The sequence below is a fragment of the Sapajus apella genome, unplaced genomic scaffold (genome assembly GCF_009761245.1).
Source record: "Sapajus apella isolate SASKATOON/1434 unplaced genomic scaffold, GSC_monkey_1.0 scaffold59, whole genome shotgun sequence".
NCBI classification, from domain to species: domain Eukaryota; kingdom Metazoa; phylum Chordata; class Mammalia; order Primates; family Cebidae; genus Sapajus; species Sapajus apella.
In genome coordinates, this window is record NW_022436999.1 from 7,596,325 (window position 1) to 7,624,149 (window position 27,825).

A 27,825-nucleotide genomic window follows, 5' to 3' on the forward strand; every position below is an offset into this window, starting at 1 on the left:
CTGACATAATCATTCTATACTCTGTTAATCTTCACTAGAATATTTTGCAGCCTTATACATGCACCATCTCATGCAGTCTTTGATCAGGGACGCTTCTCCTACTTCTTTGGTTGCTGCTTCTCCCTCATCCAGTATCATGTTTGGCACACAGTTAGCAATCAATATGATTAACTGACAAGTGAAATGATCTTAATAAACATTCACACATTAAATGTTCACTGAGTGTGTACTGCAAATCACCAAGTACAAAAACTCAGCAACAGTACAAAGGCACAATACATTCTATGGAAATATGTATTTCTGCCAGTTGCTTTACTGTTATGTCAACAACATGAGATTTTTCTCTGACCTTATTAATTGTGAGAAGCAGTTTTTTTCCAATTGCATCAAAGTCTACTGAAAACAATCTTAGGCAATTAGAACTAACTTAAAAGCAACATCACCAATTTAAACTCCTCCCACCACGAAGGCAATGCAACTATTTTCTTTTTTTAAAAGATTTTAAAATTTATTTTGTTTTACTATATTGTAGAGACTGGGTCTCGCTATGTTGCCCATGCTGGTATCAAACTCCTGGGCTCAAGTAATCCTCCTGCCTCAGCCTCTCAAAGTTCTGGAATTGCAAGCATGAGCCACCATGCCCAGCCTGTATTATGCTTTACTATTTATGTTATCTCATCTCATAGATCTACTTGAAGAAGACATAGTCAACTATTCCCAAAGCCCATAAACATACAATTACTAAATACCCATTCAGTCTAAAATCAGCAAAGGTTTATTGTGATTCCCCGTAACTTCACCCAAATGTCTTTGCCAACTTCCACAATAATCCAATAGTATGAAATGTGTGCTTCCAGCCATTATGGAATAACTGGTAACAGATTTACCCTCAGATGGTAAGCAACTGCAAAACCAGACAAAATATGTAACAGTTTCCAGAGAGTGAACAACAATTAGCAAAGATCTGTGTTCCCTGAAACAAGAAAACAAACTAGATAAGCCCTATGACCACCTTGGTCTAGGTGGTCATGCCTAGAGACATGTTCTAGACACCACTGCCCAGGGTGATTCAAAGCAGAATACAGCAGTCTTGCTAACTTATAGAGAATGGAGTTTGGAACAGTGGAGGTGGCAAGAATTACTGGAATAATATACCAGAAAGGAAAAACTTATGCAGAAAAAAGCTACAGACATGTACATTGGGGTCCACTTGAGTCATCAACTAAATACTAATCTACACACACAATGAAATTCCATAAGGTCAGACAAAAGAAAAAAAATCTGCCAAGAGCTAAAATATGAACAACTCTGGATTGATGCTGAGCTCAGAGACATTTGAGTTCCATCCAGCCACAGAAGAGACATCTCTTTACACTCTAGGCAAGAGGTACAGACCTAAGGAAGGCTAAATTTGTCCTAGAATAAAGATTACTCTAAAACGATCTTGACAGAGCTTAAAAACAAGCCTTGAAGGGACAATCTGATCCTCAACTTAACATCTGTAACCAACAGACAGACTGGAAAACCTTATAACTGATGAAGGCATAAAGTATTCAGAAGGGTTTTGCCTCAGTTGTGGGGAAAATTAGATTAAGTGGTTACACTTAACAAAGATTAAAAGCAATACCTAAAAGTTAAAAAACACTTTCAAAGAACTGCAATGCAGATGAGAAAAAAGTTCAAAAATATCTATAGGCACTCAGGCTGGTGGCACGCACTTACAGTCCCAGCTACTCAGGAGGCTGCAGCAGGAGGATCACTTGAGCCCAAGAGTTCAATACTGCCGTGAGCTATGATCATGCTACTGTACTATAGCCTGGGCAACAGAGCAAGACCCCATCTCTTAAAAAAAAAAAAAAAAGAATACAGGAATATAAAAATGTCCAGTACCGAACAAGGTATGCTTTATAATGTCTTATTTTACATGCCTGATAACACATCAATTAATTACAAAGCAGGTTAAACAAAATAAGGCAAGAAAATAGAGCCAGAAGGAGAACTATCAATCAATCAAAACCAACCCAGAAATGACAGTTGATACAATTTCAAGACTAGGACATTAAAAATTATTATAAATCTGTTCCATATGTTCTAAAAGCCAGAAGAAAGGTTAAGAATATTAAGTAAAGGCACAGAACAAAAAAGACCCAGGTTGAACATCTAGAAATAAAAACCAGAATGTTAGAGATCCTCTTCCTGATACCTGTTGAATTAGGAAGTTTTTTGTCTGATGGATTCAGGCCCTAATCCTACCCATGTGTGAGCTCTGAGTATTGTATTATTCTCTCAATTCCTTTTGGATAGTTCTTCCGCAGCCTCCACTCATTTCTCTACCAAATATTAATCAGTAGTCAACTGAATTCTTGAAAGGAATTTCTACAAATCTGTGAAGTTCTACCTCTTGCAGCTTTCTCTTCTCTCGTACTCTATTTTGTGAACTCTAGCTGCCTTGGCCCCCTGTCTCCCAGCTAGCTCTACCTCTTCAGTACAGAGAAATCTCTAGGCTCCTCCTGGGTTCCACTGCTTTGTCCCATCCCTACAAACTCTCTCTAGGTAGGAGCAAGAACAATAGCATGATCTCACTTAATTTGTTTCCCATCCCTCAGGGACCAATGCCTTTTGCTGCTTGATGACAAATGCCTTGAGAACTGTTATTTCATTATTTCAGGAACAGGGAACAGAAAAATTCTAGGCAGAAAAGGGCAGGTCCCCAAGTGAAACCTCAACCCTCAAGCCAGAAGGCCTGAAACTGTGGCCCAAAGCGAGAACTTATACCTCTGTTTTCCAGCTCAAATGCTGCCTTTTCCTAAACCACCCACGGCCCTGCCCCATCCCATCCTGTGCCTATAAAAACCCCAGACTCATCTGGTAGACTAGAATGGATACTGGAGAGAGGCGGCTGGACTTCAGAAGGACAGCTTGATGGTGTTACTACAGAGAAAATCTGGTCAGAGATGGCTGAACTTCAGGAGACGTACCTACCCACCCTGTCCCCTTTTTGGCTTCCCTCCCACTGAGAACCACTTTCACTGGCAATAAAATCCCCTGCATTTACCATCCTTCAATTTGTTCATGAAAACTCCTTTTTCCTGGGGGCCAGACAAGAGCTCAAGAGCCACAAGTGTGGATCCAAAAGGCTTTCGCATTGGCCCTTTGCCCTCACTGGCACAGGGCAGCCACCTCACACAAAAAGGCAAAAGGTCTGCTGAGCTGTTAACATTTAAGCTGTTCATGGACAGCAGAGCTAAAAGAGCACTGTAACATGCCCTCTGGGGCTTCAACAGTCGTAGGCACCCACTCCTAGACACTGTTGCGGGGCCTGCACAGAGTTCACTTCTGCTGTGGCTAAAGCATCCAGTTGGTTCCAGCACCCACTCATATGCACACTCCCTCCTGCAAGGGGTAGGACACAGTGGGTCCGAGTGAGTGGAGTTTGAGCCCTCTGGCACCAAAGCAGCCGGCTGGTTCCAGCACTCATTCACTCTAGTTCCCACACCCGTTCACTTGTGCACTCCCTTCCACAAGTAGTTAAGAGTGTTGGGCTGGGTAAACAAGGCAGCCCTGTTGTGAGTCCCACAAAGGAGTCAGGTAAATATCCTGCTTCATTATATAGCAGAAAAAAATGATTAGCCATGAAAGTAAAATAGGTGAATATCAATAGGGTGAAAAGAACAAATAATATCCAGTAATCAGCAATAACAAAAACCCAATGTAAGAAAAACCCCATTTTAGGAAAGATACAAACTGAAAGATTTCTCTGAGAAAAAGAAATATACCTGGAAACATACAACCAAGAGTGCAGCATATGATATCATATATATTCACATCAAACATACAGAAGAAATCATTCACTTAAAAGGAAATGCTATACAAGCTTATCATTAGTGGCACTAGAATTCAGTCCAACGTTACAAGATCTTCTCTAGACTAACCGAACATGAACATAATAGAGGAAGACAAGCAAAATAATAGGTAGAAGTCTTCAGGATACTGGACACTGACTACCTATAGAACTAAATACCTTATCTCCATGACAGAAAAAAGAAAGCATAAAGAAAGAAAAATATGTTAGATTTTAAAAGAAAGAAGTACAAAAAAAGAGGCTAGGATTCACCGGTTTTATTTTCAATCTGTGATGTTGAACAGTCGGTCATTTTTACCCATATCATTAGGAAGAAAGACTGTGAGCTAAATTGAACGTATCCTAGGAAAGGAAAGAAAAACAGCAAATAGACCATTGAGTCTCACCTTCAAAGAAATACATCTTGTTCTAAAAAAGAAAACCACACACACATTGATACGTATATACGCAAAATCACATATGAAATGAAGAAGAAACTAAAGTCACAGGAAAACATGTTTAACAGATGACAAAAATAAACTCTATCAGCGGTGAAATTGGTCATTTTTAAGAAAAAGAGAAAAGGACAGGTGCGGTGGCTCACGCCTATAATCCCATCATTTTGAGAGGCTGAGGCAGGAGGATCACCTGAGGTCAGGAGTTTGAGACCAGTCTGGCCAACACAGTGAAACCCCATCTCTACTAAAAATACAAAAAAAAAAAAAAAATTAGCCAAGTGTGGTGGCGGGCACCTGTAATCCCAGCTACTGAGGAGGCTGAGACAGGAGAATTGCTTGAACCCGAGAGGCAGAGGTTGCAGTGAGCCGAGATTGCGCCACTGCACTCCAGCCTAGGCGACAAAGAGTGAAACTCGGTCACAAAAAAAAAAAAGGAAGAGAAAAGTACTGCGTTGATAATAAAAGGGCTATCTGCCTATAAAAAGTGAAAGCTCTAAACATCTTTAAAAAGCTAAGTATGACTCAGGCACCAGGTCTCATAACACTGATGGTCCTACAGCAATTCTAGATTTCCCCAAAACTGCACTTCAAACAAGGAGGTGTTCAACCAGAAGGTGCGCCTTCCACAGTGAAAAAGGATAAGGTAGGGGTGGGGACAGCTGAGAAGAGGCTGCTCACTATGAAGAATTTTACTACAGAAAATTTATCAACCTAAATATAGTATAGGATATGCTGCTGATGGCTAAGATAAAAAAAGCAGGAGAGGGGAATCCAAGATGGCCGAGTAGGAGCAGCTCTGGATTGCAGCTCCCAGCAAGCGGGTGGAGGGTGAGTAGCTGCCACATTTCCAGACAGATTTTTATTGCCCACAGACCAGGAGATGCCCGGATGGAGGAGCTCCACGGGTCTCCAGCCTGCCTGTTTCCGCCAGCACAGCGGCTCTCCACTCAAAAAAACTCACACAGGTCCGGGCGCCATTTCAGCTGGCCACGGGAGCGCCTGGGAGACAAAGTCGCCCGTTCAACTGATAAAAAGGGGACTGAAATAGGGAGCCAGGCCAAGAGATTCCAGGGTGAAAAAGCACGACGAGTCTCCAGTGTGGTTGTTTCGCCCAGTGGCTTTACACTCAAAAAACTCACACAGCTGTTTCAGCTGGCGACTGGAGCACCTGAGAAACAGTCACCCATTCAACTGATAAAAAGGGGACTGACACAGGGAGCCAGGCCAGGAGATTCCCGGGCGGAAAAGCGCCTCCAGCACAGTGGGCGCAGCGGGTCTCCACACAAAATCTCACACAAATCAGGGCACCTTTCCAACTGGTAACTGGAACACCTGGGAGAAAGAGTCGCCAGTTCAACTGAAAAAAAAGGGGACTGAAACAGGGAGCCATGCCAGGAGACTCCCGGGTGAAAAAGTGCCACGAGCCTCCAGCGTGGCTGTTTCAGCTGTTGCAGCGGGTCTCGGCACAAGAATTCACACAAATCCTGGTGCCGTTTCAACTGGTGGCTGGAAGGCCTGGGAGAGTCACCCATTCAACTGAAAAAAAAAGGGGTCAGAGGCAGGGAGCCAGGTGATCAGGCATGGCCGGTCCCATCCCCACAAAGACCAGCAATCTGAAATGCTCTGTATTGAGAGTTTCACAGCAAGCACAGCTGAACCCAGGACAGTCCAGCTCTGTGGGGGAGCGACGTCCACCATTACCGAGGCAGTCCACCACTACTGAGGTAGTCCGCCATTGCCGAGGCACCCTGCCATTCCCGAGGCACCGTGCCAATGCCAAGGAATTCTGCCATTACAGAGAGAGTCCGCCACTAAAGAGGCAGGCTGCGATTGCCGAGGCAGTTCTAACTATACCCATATAAACAGGACTGCAGGAAAGTTCACATGGCAGCTGGGTGGAGTGCACAGCAGATCAACAATGCATCTGCTGGCAGACTGTGACTAGGTTGCCTCCTCACTGGGGAGGGCATCCCTGAAAAAAGGCAGCAGCACAACAGAAACTTATAAATAAAGCCCTACCTTCCCGGGACAGAGTACCTGGGGAAAAAAAAGGCTGTTATGAGTTCTGCTGCAGCAGACTTAAACGTACTTGCCCAGCAGCTCTCAATGGAACAACGGAGCTCACAGCTCAGCACTTGAGCTCCTATAAAGAACAGGCTGTCTTCTCAAGCAGCTCCCTGACTCCCATATATCCAAAGAGTCACTTCATAAAGGAGAGCTCAGACATCTGGCAAGTATCCTTCTGGGACAAAGATAGCAGAAGAAGAAACTGGCATCAACCCTCACTGTTCTCCAGCTGCTGCAGGTGAGCCCCAAGCAAGCAGGGACTAGAGTGGACCTCCAGCAGTCCTTCAGCAGAGAGCCCTGACTGTTAGAAGGAAAACTATGAAACAGAAAAAAATAACTTCATCATCAACAAACAGGGCATCTACTCAGAGACCTCATCTGAAAGTCACCAACTACAAAGACCACAGGAAAATAAAATCCACAAAGATGGGAAAAAACTAGTGCAAAAGGGATGAAAACACCCAAAACCAGAACATCTCTACTCCTCCAAGGGATCACAACTCCTCACCAGCAAGGGAACAAGGCTGGATGGAGAATGAGTCTGATGAACTGACAGAAAAAGGCTTCAGAAGATGGGTAATAAGAAACTTCTCTGAGCTGAAAGAACATATTCTAACCCAATGCAAAGAAACTAAGAACCTTGAAAAAAGATTTGATGAAATGCTAACAAGAGTAAACAGCTTAGAGAGGAACATAAATGAATTCATGGAGCTGAAAAACACAACACCAGAACGTCACGAAGCATACACAAGTTTCAAAAGCTGAATTGACCAAGCAGAAGAAAGAATACCAGAGGTCAATGATCAACTCAATGAAATAATACAAGAAGGCAAGATTAGGAAAAAAAGAGTAAAAAGAAACGAACAAAGCCTCCAAGAAACATGGGATTATGTGAAAAGAGCTAATCTATGTTTCATAGGTATACCTGAATGTGATGGAGGGAATGAATCCAAGCTGGAAAACACTCTTCAGGATATTATCCAGGAAAACTTCCCGAACCTAGCAAGGCAGGCCAATATTCAAGTCCAGGAAATACAGAGAACACCACAAAGATATTCCTCAAGAAGAGCAACCCCAAGGCACATAATCATCAGATTCACCAGGGTTGAAATGAAGGAGAAAATGCTAAGGGCAGCCAGAGAGAAAGGTGGGGTCACCCACAAAGGGAAGCCCATAAGACTCACAGCGGATCTCTCAGCAGAAAGCATACAAGCCAGAAGAGAGGAGGGCCAATATTCAACATCCTTAAAGAAAAGAACTTTCAACCTAGGATTTCATATCCAGCCAAACTAAGTTTCATAAGTGAAGGAGAAATAAAATCCTTTACAAACAATTACTCAGAGAGTTCATTACCACCAGGCCTGCTTTACAAGAGCTCCTGAAAGAAGCACTAAACACAGAAAGGAACAACCAGTACCAGCCACTCCAAAAACGTACTAAATGGTAAACACCATCATCACAATGAATAAACTGTGTCAACTAACAAGCAAAACAACCAGCTACCATCAAATTGGCAGGATCAAATTCACACATAACAATATTAACCCTAAATGTAAATGGGCTAAATGCCCCAATCAAAAGACACAGACTGGCAAATTGGATAAAAAGCCAAAACCCATTGGTGTCCTGTATCCAGGAAACCCATCTCACATGCAAGGATACACATAGGCTCAAAATAAAGGGATGGAGGAAGATTTACCAAGCAAATGGAGAGAAAAAAAAGCAGGAGTTGCAATCCTAGTCTCTGATAAAATAGACTTAAACCAACAAAGATCAAAAGAGACAAAGAAGGGCATTACATAATGGTAAAAGGATCAATGCAACAAGAAGAGCTAACAATCCTAAATATATACGCACGCAATACAGGAGCACCCAGATACATCAAGTAAGTTCTTAATGACTTACAAAGAGACTTAGACTCCTATACAATAATAGTGGGAGACTTTAATGCTTCACTGTCAATATTAGACAGATCAACGAGACAGAAAATTAACAAGAATATCCAGGACTTGAACTCAGACCTAGACCACGCAAACCTAATAGACATTTATAGAACTCTCCACCTCAAATCCACAGAATATACATTCTTCTCAGAACCACATCACACCTACTATAAAATTGACCGCATAATTGGAAGTAAATCACTCCTCAGCAAATGCAAAAGAAAGGAAATCCTAACAGTTTCTCAGACCACGGTGCAATGAAGTTAGAACTCAGAATTCAGAAACTAACTCAGAACCACAAAACTTCATGGAAACTGAACAAATGGCTCTTGAGTGCTGACTGGATAAACAATGAAACACAGGCAGAAATAAAGATGTTCTTTGAAACCAATGAGAACGAAGACACAACATACCAGAATCTTTAGGACACATTTAAAGCAGTATATAGAGGAAAATATATAGCAATAAATACTCACATGAGAACCAAGGAAAGATATAAAATCGACACCCTACCATCAAAATTGAAAGAGCTAGAGGAGCAAGACCAAAAAAACTCAGAACCTAGAGGAAGACAAGAAATAACTAAGATCAGAACAGAACTGAAGGAGACAGAGACACAAAAAACCCTTCAAAATATCAATAAATCCAGGAGCTGGTTTTTTGAAAAGATCAACAAAATAGAAAGACCACTAGCCAGATTAATAAAAAAGGAAAGGGAGAAGAATCAAATAGATGCAATAAAAAGCGATAAAGGGGATATCACCACAGATTCCACAGAAATAAAACTACCATCAGAGATTACTACAAACAACTCTATGCACGTAAACCTGGAAGAAATGGATAAATCCCTGGACACTTGCATCCTCCCAAGCCTAAACCAAGAAGTTGAAAACCTGAATAGACCAATAACAAGGGCTAAAGTTGAGGCAGCAATTAATAGCCTACCATCCAAAAGAAGCCCAGGTCCAGATGGGTTCACAGCCGAATTCTACCAGACATAAAGAGGAGCTGGTACCACTCCTTCTTAAACTATTCCAAACAATCCAAAAAGAGGGAATCCCTTCCCAAATCACTTTATGAGACCAACACCATCCTGATAACAAAACCTGGCAGAGACTCAACAAGAAAAGAAAACTTCAGGCCAATATCCATGATGAACATAGACGCAAAAATTTTCAATAAAATACTGGCAAACCAATTGCAATAGCACATCAAAAAGCTTATCCATCACAATCAAGTAGGCTTCATCCAGGGATGCAAGGCTGGTTCAACATATGCAAATCTATAAACGTAATTCACCACATAAACAGAACCAAACACAAAAACCACATGATTATCTCAATAAATGTAGAGAAGGCCTTTGACAAAATTCAACAACCCTTTATGCTAAAAACTCTCAATAAACTAGGTATCGATGGAACATATCTCAAAATAATAAAAATTATTTACGACAAACGCACAGCCAATATCATACGGAATGGGCAAAAACTGGAAGCATTCCCTTTGAAATCCAGCACTAGACAAGGATACCCTCTCTCACCACTCCTAGTCAATATAGTATTGGAAGTTCTAGCCAGAGCAATCAGGCAAGAAAAAGAAATAAAGGGTATTCAATTAGGAAAGGAGGAAGCCAATTGCCTCTGTTTGCAGACAACATGATTGTATATTTAGAAAACCCCGCTGTCTCAGTCCAAAATCTTCCTGAAACTGATAAGCGACTTCAGCAAACTCTCAGGATACAAAATCAATGTGCAGAAATCACAAGCATTCCTACACAGCAATTACAGACTTAAAGAGAGCCAAATCAAGAATGAACTGCCATTCACAACTGCTACAAAGAGAATAAAATACCTAGGAATACAACTAACAAAGAATGTAAAGGACATCTTTAAGGAGAACTACAAACCACTGCTCAACGAAATAAGAGAGGACATAAACAGATGGAGAAACATTCCATGCTCATGGTTAGGAAGAATCAATACTGTGAAAATGGCTATACCGCCCAAAGTAATTTATAGATTCAATGCTATCCCCATCAAGCTACCAATGATCTTCTTCACAGGACTGGAAAAAACCACCTTAAACTTCATATGGAACCAAAAGAGAGCCCGCATAGCCAAGTCAATTCTAAGTAAAAAGAACAAAGCTGGAGGCATTATGCTACCTGACCTCAAACTATACTACAAGGCTACAGTAATCAAAACAGCATGGTACTGGTACCAAAACAGAGATATAGACCAATGGAACAGAACAGAGGTCTCAGAGGCAACACAACACATCTACAACTATCTAATCTTTGACAAACCTCACAAAAACAAGCAATGGGGAAAGGATTCCCTGTTTAATAAACAGTGTTGGGAAAACTGGCTAGCCATGTCCAGAGAGCAGAAACTGGACCCCTTCTTGACTCCTTACACTAAAATTAACTCCAGATGGATTAAAGACTTAAACATAAGACCTAACACCATAAAAACTCTAGAAGAAAACCTCGGCAAAACCATTCAGGACATAGGCATAGGCAAGGACTTCATGACTAAAACACCAAACGCATTGGCAACAAAAGCCAAAATAGACAAATGGGACCTAACTCCACAGCTTCTGCACAGCAAAAGAAACAGTCATTAGAGTGAATCAGCAACCAACAGAATGGGAAAAAATTCTTGCAATCTACCCATCTGACAAAGGGCTAATATCCAGAATCTACAAAGAATTAAAACAGATTTACAAGAAAAAAACAAACAAGCCCATTCAAAAGTGGGTGAAGGATATGAACAGACACGTTACAAAACGAGACATATATGAGGCCAAAAAACATATGAAAAAATGCTCATTGTCACTGGTCATTAGAGAAATGCAAATGAAAACTACATTAATATACCATCTCACACCAGTTAGAATGGCGATCATTAAAAAATCTGGAGACAACAGATGCTGGAGAGGATGTGGGGAAATAGGAACACTTTTACACTGTTGGTGGGAGTGTAAATTCGTTCAACCATTGTGGAAGACAGTGTGGAGATTCCTCAAGGACCTAGAAATAGAAATTCCATTTGACCCAGCCATCCCATTACTGGGTATATAACCAAAGGATTATAAATCGTTCTATTATAAGGATACATGCACACTAATGTTCACTGCAGCATTGTTTACAATAGCAAAGACTTGGAACCAAACCAAATGCCCACCGATGATAGACTGGACAGGAAAAATGTGGCACATATACACCATGGAATACTATGCAGCAATAAAAAACCATGAGTTCATGTCCTTTGTAGGGACATGGATGAACCTGGAAACCATCATTCTCAGCAAACTGACACAAGAACAGAAAATCAAACACTGCATGTTCTCACTCATAGGCGGGTGTTGAACAATGAGAACACATGGCCACAGGGAGGGAGGCATCACACACTGGGGTCTATCAGGGGGAACTAGGGGAGGGACAGTGTGGGGTGGGGAGTTGGGGAGGGATAACATGGGGAGAAATGTCAGATATAGGTGATGGGGAGGAAGGCAGCAAACCACATTGCCATGTATGTACCTATGCAACAATCTTGCATGTTCTTCATATGTACCCCAAAACCTAAAATGCAATAAATTAAAAAAATGAAAAAAGATTTAAAAAAGCAGTAAGGCAGGATCTCAGTGTACTGTAGCTATGGACCAATGTTAAGAGAGAAAACACAAGAAGGATGAAAGCCTCGGAGGAGAAAAGCACACTGACAATGGTATATTGCTTCCTTTGCTTCTCCTTTCTCTGTAGTGTTGATATTCTAAGTAACTCCAATGTATCAATGGAAGCTGCATTCTTTCCGTTTTGGCAAAGAGAAAAATAGTTAAAGTAGGTGATGTTGATGAAAATAGTAAAGTAGTTCATACTAACAAAAACTAGAGGCTAAAATAGATTCCAGGAATAAGTGAAAAAAATGAAAAAGTCTGTTTCATCTGCTATTTCAACACAAATTCATTATTGTAAGACTGTCAAACTCATATTTATTGGTAAGCAAATGTTTCCTATAATTATCCTGACAATTAACATTACTTTACAGTAAAGTCAGTTGTAACTAATTTATTCACTACTCCCACTCCTTTGCTGAAGTTGTCTACATCATCAATGTAAACTAGTACTAAATCAAGTATATTAAATTTTGCCTGGTTTTTTACCAATTAAAAGGGTCTATTTAACTATTTATTCATATTGGTCTAGATAAGTCTGTCCTAAATTTATAAGTTCTGCTTGACATTACAAAAATCAATTCCTTTGTTTTCTTCCTCCTTATCAAACCAGGCTAATATGCCAAAATCACTAAAAACATTTAAGTGATTTCTGTCATCCTTAATTCATAAATTCATTCATATAAATATGTAAAATCACCTAAAATAAAAAATAATCTGAAAGTTATAAAGGAAAATCATATCAATATCTATTACAGTCAAGATACTTTTTATAGTCATTATCCTTTCAGTTAGTCTGAATTAAGAAGGCAAAATACCAAAATTTGTTACAATACCATCACTCTTTCTAAATTCCCATGGGACACAGTTGAATTTCTAAATCTTTTTCAACTTCCTATACATTATAATTGGTTATTTTTCCACCCCATCCCCAAAAGATTGGGCACACCATGATTACAGAGCCTGGGTCTATTGAACCTTACATCCCTTAGTGGTTTCTAGCACACTACCTTAACAAATATTATATTTAATATTTTCTACTCACCAATATCCCTTCTACGTATCTCACGAGGATATTGCAAGGATCAAATAGTACAATATTTATGAGAGTATTGAGCTTAAAATATTGTATGGATATCTGATGTATTTTATTTCATTACTGTCTATGATTAGTCTAAATCTTAGCTGGCAAGTAGTGATATGCTCTAGGGCATGAGAACAGAACAAACAATCCTCCTGATAAGTATGAGTTTGATGGTGGTTCCATTGCCTCCTTTATTCTGCCCCCCATTCTATAGGTTCTAGACCCGCTTTCTCATGACCAAAGCTTTCATCACTCCCTACCCACATCATCCTGGCACTCTTAACCACACACAAACATCATCTGGCATTTTTATGGTTTCTAGTACCAGCTCCACTTCCAGCTCCTAGTCTATAGTTCATAACCATTGGCTTTTTTTGGCCACTATCTCTAAGCTGTCTCTTACTGGGTAAGGTAAAGAGGTAGAATCAACAGGTCAGGGGTCTTATGACCTAACCCTATCCCTGTGATACTGAATAAATCATGTCTATTTCTGCTCCTTTATAAAAATACCAATATAAATATATAACACTGCCTTAGCTGCACTAATTTAGGTAGGATATGAGGAGCCCAGGATCTAGGTTATTGTGTCTTTCAAGAACACATTCTGGCATTGAGAAACTAATCCTGAAATAAAAATGAAGAGGCTTAGTACTAGTCCCAGCTCTAAACAACAATTTACTCTGTGATCTCAGAAATAACATATAATGTCTCTAGATTTATAGATATTCTCCTATAATTAAGAATTGGAATAAATTTTAAAGGTCTCCTCCAGATCTAAAATTCTGAGATGAAAAGCCTACACTGCCGCCTTCCAGGGGCCATTAGAATTTTTCAGCTTGTATTTCAATTGACCTTTACCACTTGCTACTAAACATGCCAAAAATATCTGAATAATTCAATCAGACAAGATACCATTTGAGTAACCAGTTCTAGAAGAAATATTTCCTTTTTTTTTTTTTTTTTTTTTGAGACGGAGTTTCGCTCTTGTTACCCAGGCTGGAGTGCAATGGCGCAATCTCAGCTCACCACAACCTCCGCCTCCCGGGTTCAGGCAATTCTCCTGCCCTAGCCTCTTGAGTCACGGGGATTACAGGCACGCACCACCATGCCCAGCTAATTTTTTTTATTTTTTTTTTAGTAGAGACGGGGTTTCACCATGTTGACCAGGATGGTCTCGATCTCTTGACCTCGTGATCCACCCGCCTTGGCCTCCCACGGTGCTGGGATTACAGGCTTGAGCCACCGCGCCCGGCCGAAATATTTTCTTTAATCTGTTGTCAAAACATTCCTTTCCAATCCAAAAAGTCCTTTTCCTTCATTATTATAAAATAAAGATATTTTCCTATAAACCTTCAACATAAACAGAAACTAAAAAATACAGCTTGTATTCATCAAGTTTAGTAACAAACACAAACTCAAACTTTATTTTCTTTTGTCTTTTGTTGTTGTTGTTTTGTTTGTTTTGAGACAGAGTCTCTGTCGCCCAGGCTATAGTGCAGCGTGGGACAGTAGCTGAGATTACAGGCATGTGCCACCATGCCCAGCTAATTTTTTTATTTTTAGGAGAGACCAGGTTTCACCATGTTGGCCAGGCTGGTCTTAAACTCCTGACCTCAAGTGATCCAGCCGCCCTGGCCTCCCAAAGTGCTGGGATTATTATAGGCATGAGCCACCATGCCCAGCCCAAAATTTACTTTCTAACACCAGTCCAGGACACATACAGCACTTTATATTTAAAATTTTTTAAAATTTTAAAATGGTTTTAGATTAACAGAAAAGTTGCAGATAGTACAGAGAGTTTCTATATACTGTGCCCAGATTCCCTTATTGTTAAAATCTTGCACTGCCCTGGTACATTTATCACAATTAACAAAACAATGTTATTATTCACTAAACTCCATAATTTATTCAGATAAATATACTAAACATCAAAAAATAATTTCCGGCCAGATGCAATGGTTCATGCCTGCAATCCCGGCACTTTGGAAGGTCAAGGCAGGAGGATCATTCGAGCCCAGGAGTTTGAGACCAGCCTGGGCCACACAGGGAGACTCCATATCTACAAAAAATAAAAAACTTAGCCGGGCATGATGGCACATGCCTGAGGTCCCAGCTACTTGGGAGGCTGAGGTGAGAGGATTCCTTGAGCCTGTGAGGTTGAAGCTGCAGTGAGCCCAGATTTCACCACTGCACTCCAGCCTGGGCAACAGAGCAAGACCCTGTCCCCCGCGCAAACCCCCACACGCCCATCTAAAAATATTTCCAATGCAAAAAGTAAAATTATGCCGGGCGCAGTGGCTCAAGCCTGTAATCCCAGCACTGTGGGAGGCCGAGGCGGGTGGATCACGAGGTCAAGAGATAGAGACCATCCTGGTCAACATGGTGAAACCTCATCTCTACTAAAAATACAAAAAATTAGCTGGGCATGGTGGCGCATGCCTGTAATCCCAGCGACTCAGGAGGCTGAGGCAGGAGAATTGCCTGAACCCGGGAGGTGGAGGTCGCAGTGAGCCGAGATCGTGCCATTGCACTCCAGCCTGGGTAACAAGAGCGAAACTCCGTCTCAAAAAAAAGTAAAAAAAAAAAGTAAAATTATTCTTTTTTAAAAATAAACCAAAAGATGAAAACATACAACATAATGAAAGATACATAAATAGAATATATGCAGAAGACATAAGAAATAATTGTCTGAAGATTAAGCATATCAATGTAAATAATTCAAAGAGCTTAACTCTTCCATTGAAACAAGATTTTCAGATTGGTTCAGAAAGTAAAACTAATAGTATGTTATATATAAGGGCATACACCTAAAACAAAGTAACTAAGAAATATAAAAGGAAAAAAAGAGGAACAAAGGTATAACAGGCAAATATGGCTGCGTGCGGTGGCTCATGCCTGTAATCCCAAAACTTTGGGAGGCTGAGGCGGGTGGATCACTTGAGGTCAGGAGTTCGAGACCAGCCTGGTCAACATGGTAAAGCCCCGTCTCTACTAAAAACACAAAAATTAGATGGGTGTGGTGGTGGGCACCTGTAATCCCAGCTACTAAGGAGGCTGAGGCAGGAGAGTCACTTGCTCCCAGGAGGCAGAGATTACAGCGAGCCAAGATCGCATCACTGCACTCCAGCCTGGGAGACAGAACAACACTCCAACTCAAAAAAAAGAAAACATGGATTATGATCTTAATACCTCACAATATAAAATTCAGGCCAAAAAGCAAAAGCACCTAATAAGATTAAGGAGGACACTTCTTTATGCTGAAGGCCAAATTAACAATGAAGAAGACAAATCAGTTATGAATGCCTATTAACCAAATAACACAGTTACAAGCTTGCAAAGCAAAAATCTATATAGTAGACACATGGAGAAATTAATGGAAGCAGAATAACCACCCAGATGCACTGGTTCATGCCTGCAATCCCAGCACTGAACTACTCAGAAAAAAAAAAGGGAAAAGAAAAGAAAGAAAACACAAGTTAAGATCTTAATACATCACAATGTAAAATTTTACAATGTAAAACTTAGCTGGGCTAAGTTTTTTTTATTTTTTGTAGATAATGGAGTCTCCCTCTGTGGCCCAGGCTGGTCTCAAACTCCTGGGCTCAAATGATCTTTCCTGCCTTGATCTCCCAAAGTGCTGGGATTGAAGGTATGAACCACTTTGGGAAGCAGTAGGTAAAACAATAGAAGACCTAAGCAATATAATCAATAAGGTAGATCTTACTATACTGTATTGTATTTATAATATTGAGTTTTGTGTTCTGATAGAGAATACCTCATTTCAAGTAGACATAGACTATTCACAAAAATTGGCCATAGATAAGGTCATAAATCTCGATAAGCTGAAGAGTAGAAATAACACAAACTAGATATGAATACACAGACAATGCAATGCATCCAGAACTGTGAGAAAATAAATTTCTGTTTAATATCACCCAATCTGTAGTATTTTGTTATGGCAGACTAATACAATTACTGACCAATTATCTTCCATGAACTGACATACAAAAATAACAAAAATATCAACTAATAATATTGTAGTATAATAAAATCTGGCAATATAGTAGTTACTCCTTATCCATGGGGTTCCAAGATGCCCAAGTGAATGCCTGAAACTGCAGATACTTCCAAATCCTTTATGTGCCATGGGTTTTTTGTTGTTGTTTTTTGAGACGGAGTTTCTCTCTTGTTGCCGAAACTGTAGTGCAATGGTGCTACCTCGGCTTACTTCAACCTCCACCTCCCAGGTTCAAGCGATTCTCCTGTCTCAGCCTCCTGAGTAGCTGGGATTACTTATTATTATGTAATACTTATTAGTATTATTATTACTTATTATTGTGCCACCACGCCCAGCTAAATTTTGTATTTTTAGTAGAGACAGGGTTTCACCATGTTAGCCAGGCTGGTCTCAAACTTCTGATATCAAGTGATCCACCAGCCTTAGCCTCCCAATGTGCTGGGATTACAGGCATGAGCCACCGCAGCTGGTCTACCATGTTTTTTTTAACTATATACACACTGTACAACATGGATACAATGGACAAAGGGATAATTCAAACCTGGACAGGGTGGCATGAAATTTCATCATGCTACTAAGAATGGAGTGAAATTTAAAACATATGAATGGTTTATTTCTGTAATTTTCCATGTAATATTTTCAGACTTCAGTTGATCACCAGTAACTAAAACCATGGAAAGCAAAACTGCACGTAAGGAAACACTATTCTATATTAAGCATTTATTCTGACTTTTTAGAAGGAGCTACAGTATACTCTCAATTGACAAGGAAAATCTAATCATTATAGAAGAAAACAAATACCAAAGAAAATATTAAATTTTAAAAATCATCATTTTATACCTCCCAAGTAATTAATTCAAGCAAGGATCATCAATGAATGTTCAAAACATTAAGTAAAGGATAGTTATGAAACAGACTTTTAAGAGAGCATCAAAGTATCCTCCCATATTTTACTTGCTCAATTGCAAAGAGATAAATGTTCCTCTACAATGGGGAAACCTAGAGGGTCACCATAGTAACTAAGATATCAAACTTAACATCCCCACCAGTGGAGAAATAATTTTATGTGCCTTGAAATATAAAATAATGGTAGCTACATAATATCATCTACAAAGTATCTTGCCCAAAACTGTTCAATGCAAATCAAGCAAGTCTACCTTCCATCTACAAGTATATAAGAAATAGAAAAACCACAAGAAAATAAATCCAGAATGTGTAACATTGCATAAAACAATCAGCCTAATCTCTCTGAAAAATAAATCTTATGAGTCACGAATATTAGGGTGACTTCTCCAGAGCACAATAACTGAAGATCCTTAATAACCAAATGCAATGTATGAGACTTGATTAGATCCGGGTTGAAAAATACCCATCTAAAAGATGTTCAGGGAGGTTGGGTGGCTCACACATTTGGGAGGCCAAGATGGGTGGATCACCTGAGGTCAGAAGTTTGAGACCAGCCTGGCTGACATGGCAAAACCCTGTCTCCACTAAAAATACAAAAATTAGCTGGGTGTTATGGCACATGCCTATAATCCCAGCTACTCAGGAAGCTAAGGCAGGAGAATCACTTGAATCCGGGAGGCAAAGGTTGCAGTGAGCCGAGATCGCACCACTGCACTCTAGCCTGGGCAACAGAGTGAGACATAAATAAATAAAAGATATTCAAGGATAACTAGAGAAATCTGAATTAATGTTAAATTATATTAGGAAATCATTATTTTTCTTAGCTGTGACGATGATATTGTGGTTACAAAAGAATGTCCTATTTTCAAGTGATGTATGCTGAAGTATTTAGGGATGAATCACATTTTCAACTTTTTTCAAATAGTTCAGCTAAAAAAAGTATGACACATATATACAGAGATAAAGATAAAGACAATAAAGTGGCCAGGCACAGTGGCTCACACCTGTAATCCCAACACTTTGGGAGGCCAACACAGGTGGATCACTTCAGGTCAGGAGTTCAAGACCAGCCTGACCAGCATGTGAAACCCCACTCTACGAAATACACCAGGCCTGGTGGCACATACCTATAATCCCAGCTACTTGGGAAGATGAGGCAGGAAAATCAATTGAACCTGGGAGTCAGAGGTTGCAGTGAGCTGAGATTGCACAATTACACTCCAGCCTGGACAACAAGAGCAAAACTCCATCACAAGAAAAAGAAAAAGAAAAGAAAGCAACTGGGTATACAGCTACCACTCTTTCCATTTTTCTTTCCTCTTTTCATCCTGATCTGAAAAAATCCTTATTTTATAGTTGAGGAAACTGAGGATCAGTGAGATAACTAACTTCTCTCACATAGTTCAATGTCAAAACCAAGACCAAGATCCAAATCCACTACACTACAGCCTGGGCAACATACAAGACCATGTCTTAAAAAAAAAAAAAATCTCCTATCTTTCATTTATAGCCCTGGGTCTTCTTCATGCCATGAAGTTACTGGGCAATCTTCTATAAATTATATTATAAAACAAACACCTTCAGGGAGAATGGTTAAACTGAGGAAAGAAATAACAAAGTTAGTTCAAATAATTAGGGAAAAAAAGTTTTTAAGCCTACATAATATACAGTAAGAAAATACCCTTTAGAGATATTTCAGTTTTTTTGTTTTTGGATTTTTTTGAAACAGAGTGTCACTGTTACCCAGACTAGAGTTTAGCGGCAAAATCATAGCTCACTGCAACTTCAAACTCCTGGGCTGAAGCGGTCCTCCCACCTCAGCCTCCAGAGGACCTAGGACTACAGATGCATGTCACCACACCAGCTAATTTTTTAATTTTTTGTGGAGACAGGATCTTACTCTATTGTCCTAGCTAGAGTACAGTGGTGTAATCACAGTTCACTGCAACCTCTAACTACTGTCCTCAAGTGATCCTCCTGCCTTGGCCTCCCAAAGTTCTGGAATTATAGGCATGAGCTACTGTGGCCAGTATAGTTGTTCTCAAAAAGGATAAAAAATCATTTTATAACCAAGTACATATTCCATTTATATAATCTTTTTAAATAGAATATACCACAATGAATGCCATATCTTCTTTGATTTGCAAACAGAATATCAAAGTCCTTAAAGTTGAAGTTACTATCAGCTGCTAACCAATTTTCCTTTTGTAGGACCCAGATACTCAATCTCACATATATTGCTTTCAAGTTGATTTCAAGTTCTTGATGCCTATGATAAAATAAGAGATATGTACATAATATTCTACTAGAAATATTCTGGGTTATATGTGAATCATAATTTTGCCATTCAATTTTTATTATTTCCTGAATGTTAAGCCCACCAAGCCAGAAATAATACAACTAAAGTTCACCTTGGGAGAGGGGAGAGACAACTAAGATGATCATCATTTCTCCCCCTTTCTTAATCAGTCCTCAAACTAAATGATCTAACACAGTGTTCCCCAACCTTTTTGGCACTAGGGACCAGATTAGTGGAAGATAATTTTTCCATGGACCTGGGGGGGCAGGAAGAGGGGTAGTTTCGGGATGATTCAAGCACATTCCACTTACTGTATACTTTATTTCTATTATTACATGTAATATGCAATGAAATAACTATATAACTCACCATAATGGGGAATCAGTGGGAGCCCTGAGCTTGTTTTCCTCCAACTAGATAGTCCCATCTAGGGGTGATGGTAGATAGTAACAGATCATCAGACCTTTAGATTCTCATAAGGAGTGCGCAATCTAGATCCCTTGCATGTCCAGTTCACAATAGGGTTCATGCTCCTATCAGAATCTAATGCCACCACTGATAACAGGAGGCAGAGCTCAGGTGGTAATTCGGGCAATGGGGAGTGGCTGTAAATACAGATGAAGCTATGCTTGCTCACCGCTGGTCACCTCCTGCTGTATAGCTCAGTTCATAACAGGCCATGGACTGTGATAGCAGAATTAGGGACCCCAATCTAACAGATACTATTAAAATTCTACTGTTAGTGAAACATACAATGCCCTTTGTTTTTACTTTTCCCAAACTGGAAAAACACTTTTTCTTAAAGCTAATTCATGAAATGTTCAAAGCAAAAGAAAAAAAGGGTTAAAATTCCAAGAGTTGGTAAAACAGTTTCTCCTGAATGATAGCTTGAGATTATAGACAATATTCTATTTTTGTGACGACGTCATCTTTCATGACTCACGTGCCAAATTAATAAATTCTCTCTTTTCTTTCCCTTGTACTACCACAAACTTTGAAAATAATACCACACATCAACTAAAAAGGTATTCATACCATTTCTCATTTATTCCCCTTCAGGCTAAGCAATTCATTCAATTTTTATAATTTTAAGTTGCTTTTCAAAAACTAAAATATGCTTGTATCACGTCTTTGTCAGGGCAAATCTCAGATGAGACAAAAAGATTTAATTCTAAAATTATCTACAATTCAATATGACAGCTCAGAGAGATGCTTATCCTTGATACTAAGACCATGTTCAGGGTTCATGGTCTGGGAAGACCACAATAAAAATCCTCACCATGATTCTTCTAGTGTCTCAATATACTCAAAGGTCAAAGAATTTTTACTAAATGTGCCTCTATGACAAAAAAAGTAAGGTTCTTAAGTGTGTCTCAGAGCAGAAGATCAGTCAATTCTTGAAAGAAGGAAAAGAAAAATTTATCCCTTAAAATAAATAGTTTCTCAAGAAGCCCAAGTAAACGTTCTTTGTCCTGCTTAATCAGAATCCTATAAGATAAGCATTTAAAACCAAACGATAATGCAAACCCCAAAACTAAAAATCCTTTAGTTAAGGGGCAGAACACCTATGGGAAGTAGGTTTATAACCTAGTTAACAAATGGTCTTACGAGCACACACTGGCCAAGTCTAGCAGGCAGTATGGCCTTAAGCTTGTGCTATAACCTCCTAAACCATGATTTGATGTCAGATTCCTAAAATAACATAATAATAATTTTCCAGAGGTGATGTCACCAAGATGGCAAAGTAGGACATACCAGCCTTCATCTCACCATAAGAAGAGAGAGAGAGAGAGAGAGAGAGAGAGAGAGAGAGAGAGACTGACTATTCACAAACCACATGGCCCAGAGAGTACTCACAGGCCCATTAAAGAAACTACAGAAACACAGTGGAGCAACAAAACAAAGGCATAAAAAGGCTCACTGGTAAGTTCAACACATCTGAGATGACAGGTGATAGCTAGGAACAAAGAAGAAAGGTAAAAGCTATTGGTATAAGCCACATGGCAGGAACCACCATGGTTCCCAGTGGCATACTCTGCAGAGGACACGATCATCTCTTGCAACTGAGGAACCAACAGCCATTCCCACTGAGGAAGAGAAAGAGGTGGTTACACACCACACCTCACCCAAGAAGGGGCCATTGTTGAGCTACTTCACAAAAGAAGCCACCACTTTTCCCAACCCTTACACATGCCCCAAACTGAGGGACATAGCTGCCTCATAAATATCCACAATCTAGACCCAGATTCTGTGGCAGTACTTGGACCCCCCACATCTCAGATACTTGTACTATTGCCATAACAAGGTGTTTCACACTCTGGAACCCTAACAGCTCTTATTGCATATGCCCATGCTCTACACACCAGTCCAGCAGCCATGAAGAACTAAGCCCTGCCACAACCCAGAGCCGCACTAACTGAGCAACTCTATGCTCCCATTCTCTGCTCCCCAGCTCTATTACAAGCATCTACATCTTGTGTACTGTTACTAACACAGGAGCAGGGGTACCTGCACCCCAGGGAGCAGTGTCTTTCTGCCCCAGATCCCAGAGCCACAGACCCTCCACTCATGCTTGTGCTTCAGGCCTCAGCTCCATGACTGATCCATGAAATACACAGATATTTACATAAGGCAACAAGAAACATGAAAAAACAGAGACTGTATTAGTCCATTTTCACACTGCTACAAAGATACTACCTGAGACTACTGAGTAATTTATAAAGGAAAGAGGTTTAATTGACTTACAGTTCCTCATGGCTGGGGAGGCCTCAGGAAACTTACAATCATTGCAGAAGGCAAAGAGGAGGCAAGGCATGTCTTCACAAGGTGGAAGGAGAGAGAGAGCACACTCAAGGGAAAATGCCACTTTCAAACCATCAGATCTCATGAGAACTTCCTCACCATCACAAGAATAGCATGGAGGAAACTGTCCCCACAATCCAATCACCTCTACCAGGTCCCTCCCTCGACACATGAGGATTACAATTCGAAATGAAATTTGGCTGGGGACACAGAGCCAAACCATGTCAGAGACATACCACCAGCAAAAGAATACAATAATGTCTCAGTATCTGACTCCAAAGAAATGGATGTATAGGCCAGGCACAGGGGCTCACACCTGTAATCCCAACACTTTGGGAAGTCAAGGCAAGCAGATTGCTTGAGCTCAGGAGTTTGAGACCAGCCAGGGCAATACAGTGAAACCCCATCTGTGCTAAAAATACAAAAATTAGCTAGGAGTGTGGCACACTGTAGTCTCAGCTACTCGGGAAGCTGAGGTGGGAGGATTGCTTGAACCCAGGAAGTCAAGCCTGCAGTGAGCCATGAGCATGCCACTGCACTCCAGCCAAGGCAACAGAACAAGAGCCTGCAAGAAGAAAAGAAAAGAAGGGGGAGGGGAGGGGGAGGGGGGAAAAGAAAGAAATGAAAATATAAAAACTGTCCCAAAAACACTTTTAAAATAATTGCTTTAAAGTTCAGCAAACTTCAAAGTAGAATTGACCAAATAAAAGAACACAAATTCATGAACTCCAAATAGGTTCTTCGAAAATACATACCCAGAAGAGAAAAAAGGGGAAAAGCATGGGGAAAAAAAAAAAAAGTTTATAATATTTATAAGATAGCATAAAGAGAGAAAATTTTCAGATTACAAGAGTTGAAGAAAGAGAAGAGACAGACCAAAAAAAAAAAAAAAAAAGGCAGAAAGTTTATTTAAAGAAATAATAGCAGAGTTGAGTATGGTGGTATGTGCCTGTAGTCCCAGTTGCTCAGGAAGCTGAGGATGGGAAATTGCTTGAGCACAGGAATTCAAGTCCAGCTTAGGCAACATACCAAGACTCTGCCTGAAAAGTAAAGAAAAGAAAGGAAAATAGAAAGGAAAGGAAAAGGAAGAAAAGTAGAAAACTTTCCAAATCTGGGGAAAGACATAAACATCAGTAGGGCATGGTGGTGCACCCCTGTAATCCCAGCACTTTGCGAGGCCAAAGTGAGAGCATTACTTGAGTTCAGGAGTTCAAGACCAGGTGGGGCAACATAGTAAGATCCCATCCCTACAGAAAAAAAAAAAAAAATGAGCCAAATGTGGTGACATGTGTTTGTAGTCTCAGGAGGCTGAGATGGGAAAGTTGTTGAGCACAGGAGTTGGAGGCTTTTTAGTAAGCTATGATTGCACCACTGTACTCCAGCCTGAGTGACAGAGTGACACCCTGTCTCTGTAAAAAAAAAAAAAAAAAAAAAAAAAAAAAAAAAGGTACAGGAAAGTCAAAGTTCTCCAATCAAATTCAATCAACTCAATACAAGATATAGTGAACTTAAACAGTCAAAAGTCAAAGACAGGTTCCTGAAAGCAGCAAGAGAAAAAAAGCAAATCACATATAAGCGAGCTTCAATATGGCTAGCAGCAGATTTCTCCGCAAAAATGTACAGGCCAGGTGACAGTGGGATAATATACTCAAAGGGCTGATGGGGGAAAATAATTGTCAGCCAAGAATATTTTACCTGGCAAAGCTGTCCCTCAGAAATAAATGACAGAGTTTCACAAACAAAAGCTCTTTGGTGTTAGGTTCTTTTAGTGGTGGTATGTCTTATCGCCACTAGACTTGTCTTACAAGAAATGCTAAAAGGAGTTGTTCAAAATGAAAGAAAAATATTAATAACACAAAAACATATGAAAGTAAAAAACGTCACTGGTAAAAGTAAACACAGAGTCAAAATCAGAATACGCAAATACTATACTGATGCTGGGTAAATCACTTATGTCATTAGTGTGAGGTTAAAAGACACTATTATAATAGCTAAAAAGAATTGTTAAGAGATAAACAATATAAAAGGGTGTAAACTGTGACATCAAAAACATTAAATGAGGGTATTAAAAGCATAGGTTTTTTTTTTTAATGTGATCAAAGTTAAGCTGTTATTAGCTCTGACTAGCCAGTTATGACTACAAGGTGTTCTACGTAAGCCTCGTGACAACCAAATAACAAAAACCTATAGCAGATATACAAAAGACAAGAAGTGAAGTATCAAAGCATACCATAGAGAAAAGCATTTAATCACAAAGGAAGACAGCAGGAGAGGAAGAAACAAAGGATCTACAGAGCAAACAGAAAACAAAAAAATAACTGTAGTAAGTTCTCATCTATCAATTATCATGAATGTAAATGTATTAAATTCTCCAATCAAAAGACACAGAAAGTAGCCGAATGGATTTTAAAAGAAGAGGATCCAACAATATTGTCCCATGGTATCCATAGAGTTTGATTCCAGGATCACCCACAGATAAAAAAACCATGGCTACTCAAGTCTCTAACATGAAATGGCATTGCACTTGCACATAACTATGCAAATCCTGCCAAATATTTTAAATTATCCTCACATTAGTTAAAATATCTAAAGCAATATCAATGCCTTGTAACACGTGTTACAATGCATTGCTTTTATTTGTGAATATTTTCCACTTGCAGTTGATTGAATATGGATGCAATACCTGTCTACCCACGTATATGAGGGGCCAACTTTAGATTACAAAAGAAGCATTTAACCTTTAAGAACCCACATAGACTGAAAGTGAAGTAAGAGAAAAAGATATTTCATGCAAATAAAAAACAGACTTACTCCAGTGCTATACTTAGAAAAAATAGACTTTAAGAAAAAGACCATAAAACATAATGAATGTATGTCAGTATTTATTTATTTACTTATTTTTTGAGACAGGGTCTCACTCTGTAACCCAGGCTGGTGCAATTTTGGCTCACTGCACCCTCTGTCTCCCAGGTCCAAGGAATCCTCCCACCTCAGCTTCCCAAACAGCTGGAACTACAGGAATGTGCCACCATGCTTGGCTAATTTTTGTATTTTTTTTGTAGAGATGAGGGTCTCACCCTATTGGTAAGGCTGGTCTCAAACTCCTGGGCTCAAGCCAATCTGCCTGCCTCAGCCTCTCAAATCACTGGGATTAAAGGAGTGAGCCACCACACCTGGCCAAAATGTTAACATTTAATAATAAAGGGATCAGCCGGGCGCAGTGGCTCAAGCCTGTAATCCCAGCACTTTGGGAGGCCGAGGCGGGTGGATCACGAGGTCAAGAGATCGAGACCATCCTGGTCAACATGGTGAAACCCCGTCTCTACTAAAAATACAAAAAAAAAATTAGCTGGGCATGGTGGTGCGTGCCTGTAATCCCAGCTACTCAGGAGGCTGAGGCAGGAGAATTGCCTGAACCCAGGAGGTGGAGGTTGCGGTGAGCCGAGATCGTGCCATTGCACTCCAGCCTGGGTAACATGAGTGAACCTCCATCTCAAAAAAAAAAAAAAATAGTAATAATAATAATAATAATAATAAGGGATCAATTCATCAAGAAGCTATAATAATTTTAAGTATACACAGACCCAGTATCAAAGCACTTAAATACAATCATGGCAGAAGGCAAAGGGGGAATAGGAATGTCACATGGCAAAAGCACAGCAAGAGACAGAGAGCAAGGTGCCACACTTTCAAACAGTCAGATCTCATCATTATCATAATGACAGCACCAAAGGGATGGTGCTAAACCATTCATGAGAAATCCACCCCCATAATCCAATCACCTCCCACCAGGTCCCACCTCCAATACCAGGGATTACAATTAAACATGAGATTTGGATAGGGGACACAAATGCAAACTATATTATGAATGGTGTTGTCATGCCTGCTAACATAACATCCATTCTGCAGCCTATGAATCCACGAGTAATTTCAACTTTCAAGTCTCATTATTTAAGAAACACATTCACAAAGCCATAGCTGCCACAGGTAGTGATTCCTTTGATGGATCTGGGCAAAGTTAGCTGGAAACCTTCTGTAAAGGATTCACCATTCTAGATGTCACTAAGAACATTCATAACTCAAGAGAGGAAGTCAAAATATCAACATTAACAGTTTAGAAGAAGCTAATGCCAATTCTCATGGATTATTTTAAGGTGTTCAAAACTGCAGTGAAGGAGTAACTGCAGATGTGAAAAGAGCAAAAGAAGTAGAATTTAAAGTGGAGCCTGAAGATGTGACTGAATTGCTGCAATCACATGGTCAAACTTGAATAAAAGAGGAGTTGCTCCTTATGGATGAGTAAATAAAGTGGTTTCTTGAAATGGAACTGACTCCTGGTGAGGATACTGCAAACACTACTGAAATGACAAATGATTTAGAAGATTACATAAACTTAGTTGATAAAGCAGTGGCAGGGTTTCAGAGGACTGACATCAAATTTGAAAGAAGTACTTCCATATGTAAAATGCTATCAAACAGCATCACATGATACAGAGAAATCTTTGTGAAAGGAAAGAGTAAACGGATGTGGCAAACTTCATTGTTGTCTTACTTTTAAAAATTACGTAGGACTTGGTGGTGTGCACCTGTAGTCCCACTACTAGGGAGGCTGAAGCAGGAGGATCACTTGAACCCAGGAGTTCAAGACTCAGCCCGAGCAACACGTGAAAGCCCAACTCTTTAAAACACACACACACACACACACACACACACACACACACACACACACACA

At 39.9% G+C, this 27,825-nt stretch overlaps 1 protein-coding gene across 5 annotated transcripts in view; it reads right to left on the reverse strand.

Annotated features, from left to right (window-relative positions):
• The window catches only part of FUT8 (fucosyltransferase 8), a 356,276-nt gene that overhangs the window by 262,369 nt on the left and 66,082 nt on the right, over nucleotides 1-27,825 (reverse strand). The window contains exon 1 of one of the 5 annotated variants that reach the window (XM_032246076.1): nucleotides 20,107-20,793. The exons of 2 other annotated variants lie outside the window; for them this stretch is intronic. The gene's annotated coding sequence lies outside the window, so the exon portion shown is untranslated. Of the gene's footprint in view, nucleotides 1-12,033; nucleotides 13,971-20,106; nucleotides 20,800-27,825 lie in introns of those variants that run through there. 2 more of the 5 variants (XM_032246078.1, XM_032246082.1) reach the window with 2 other exon arrangements.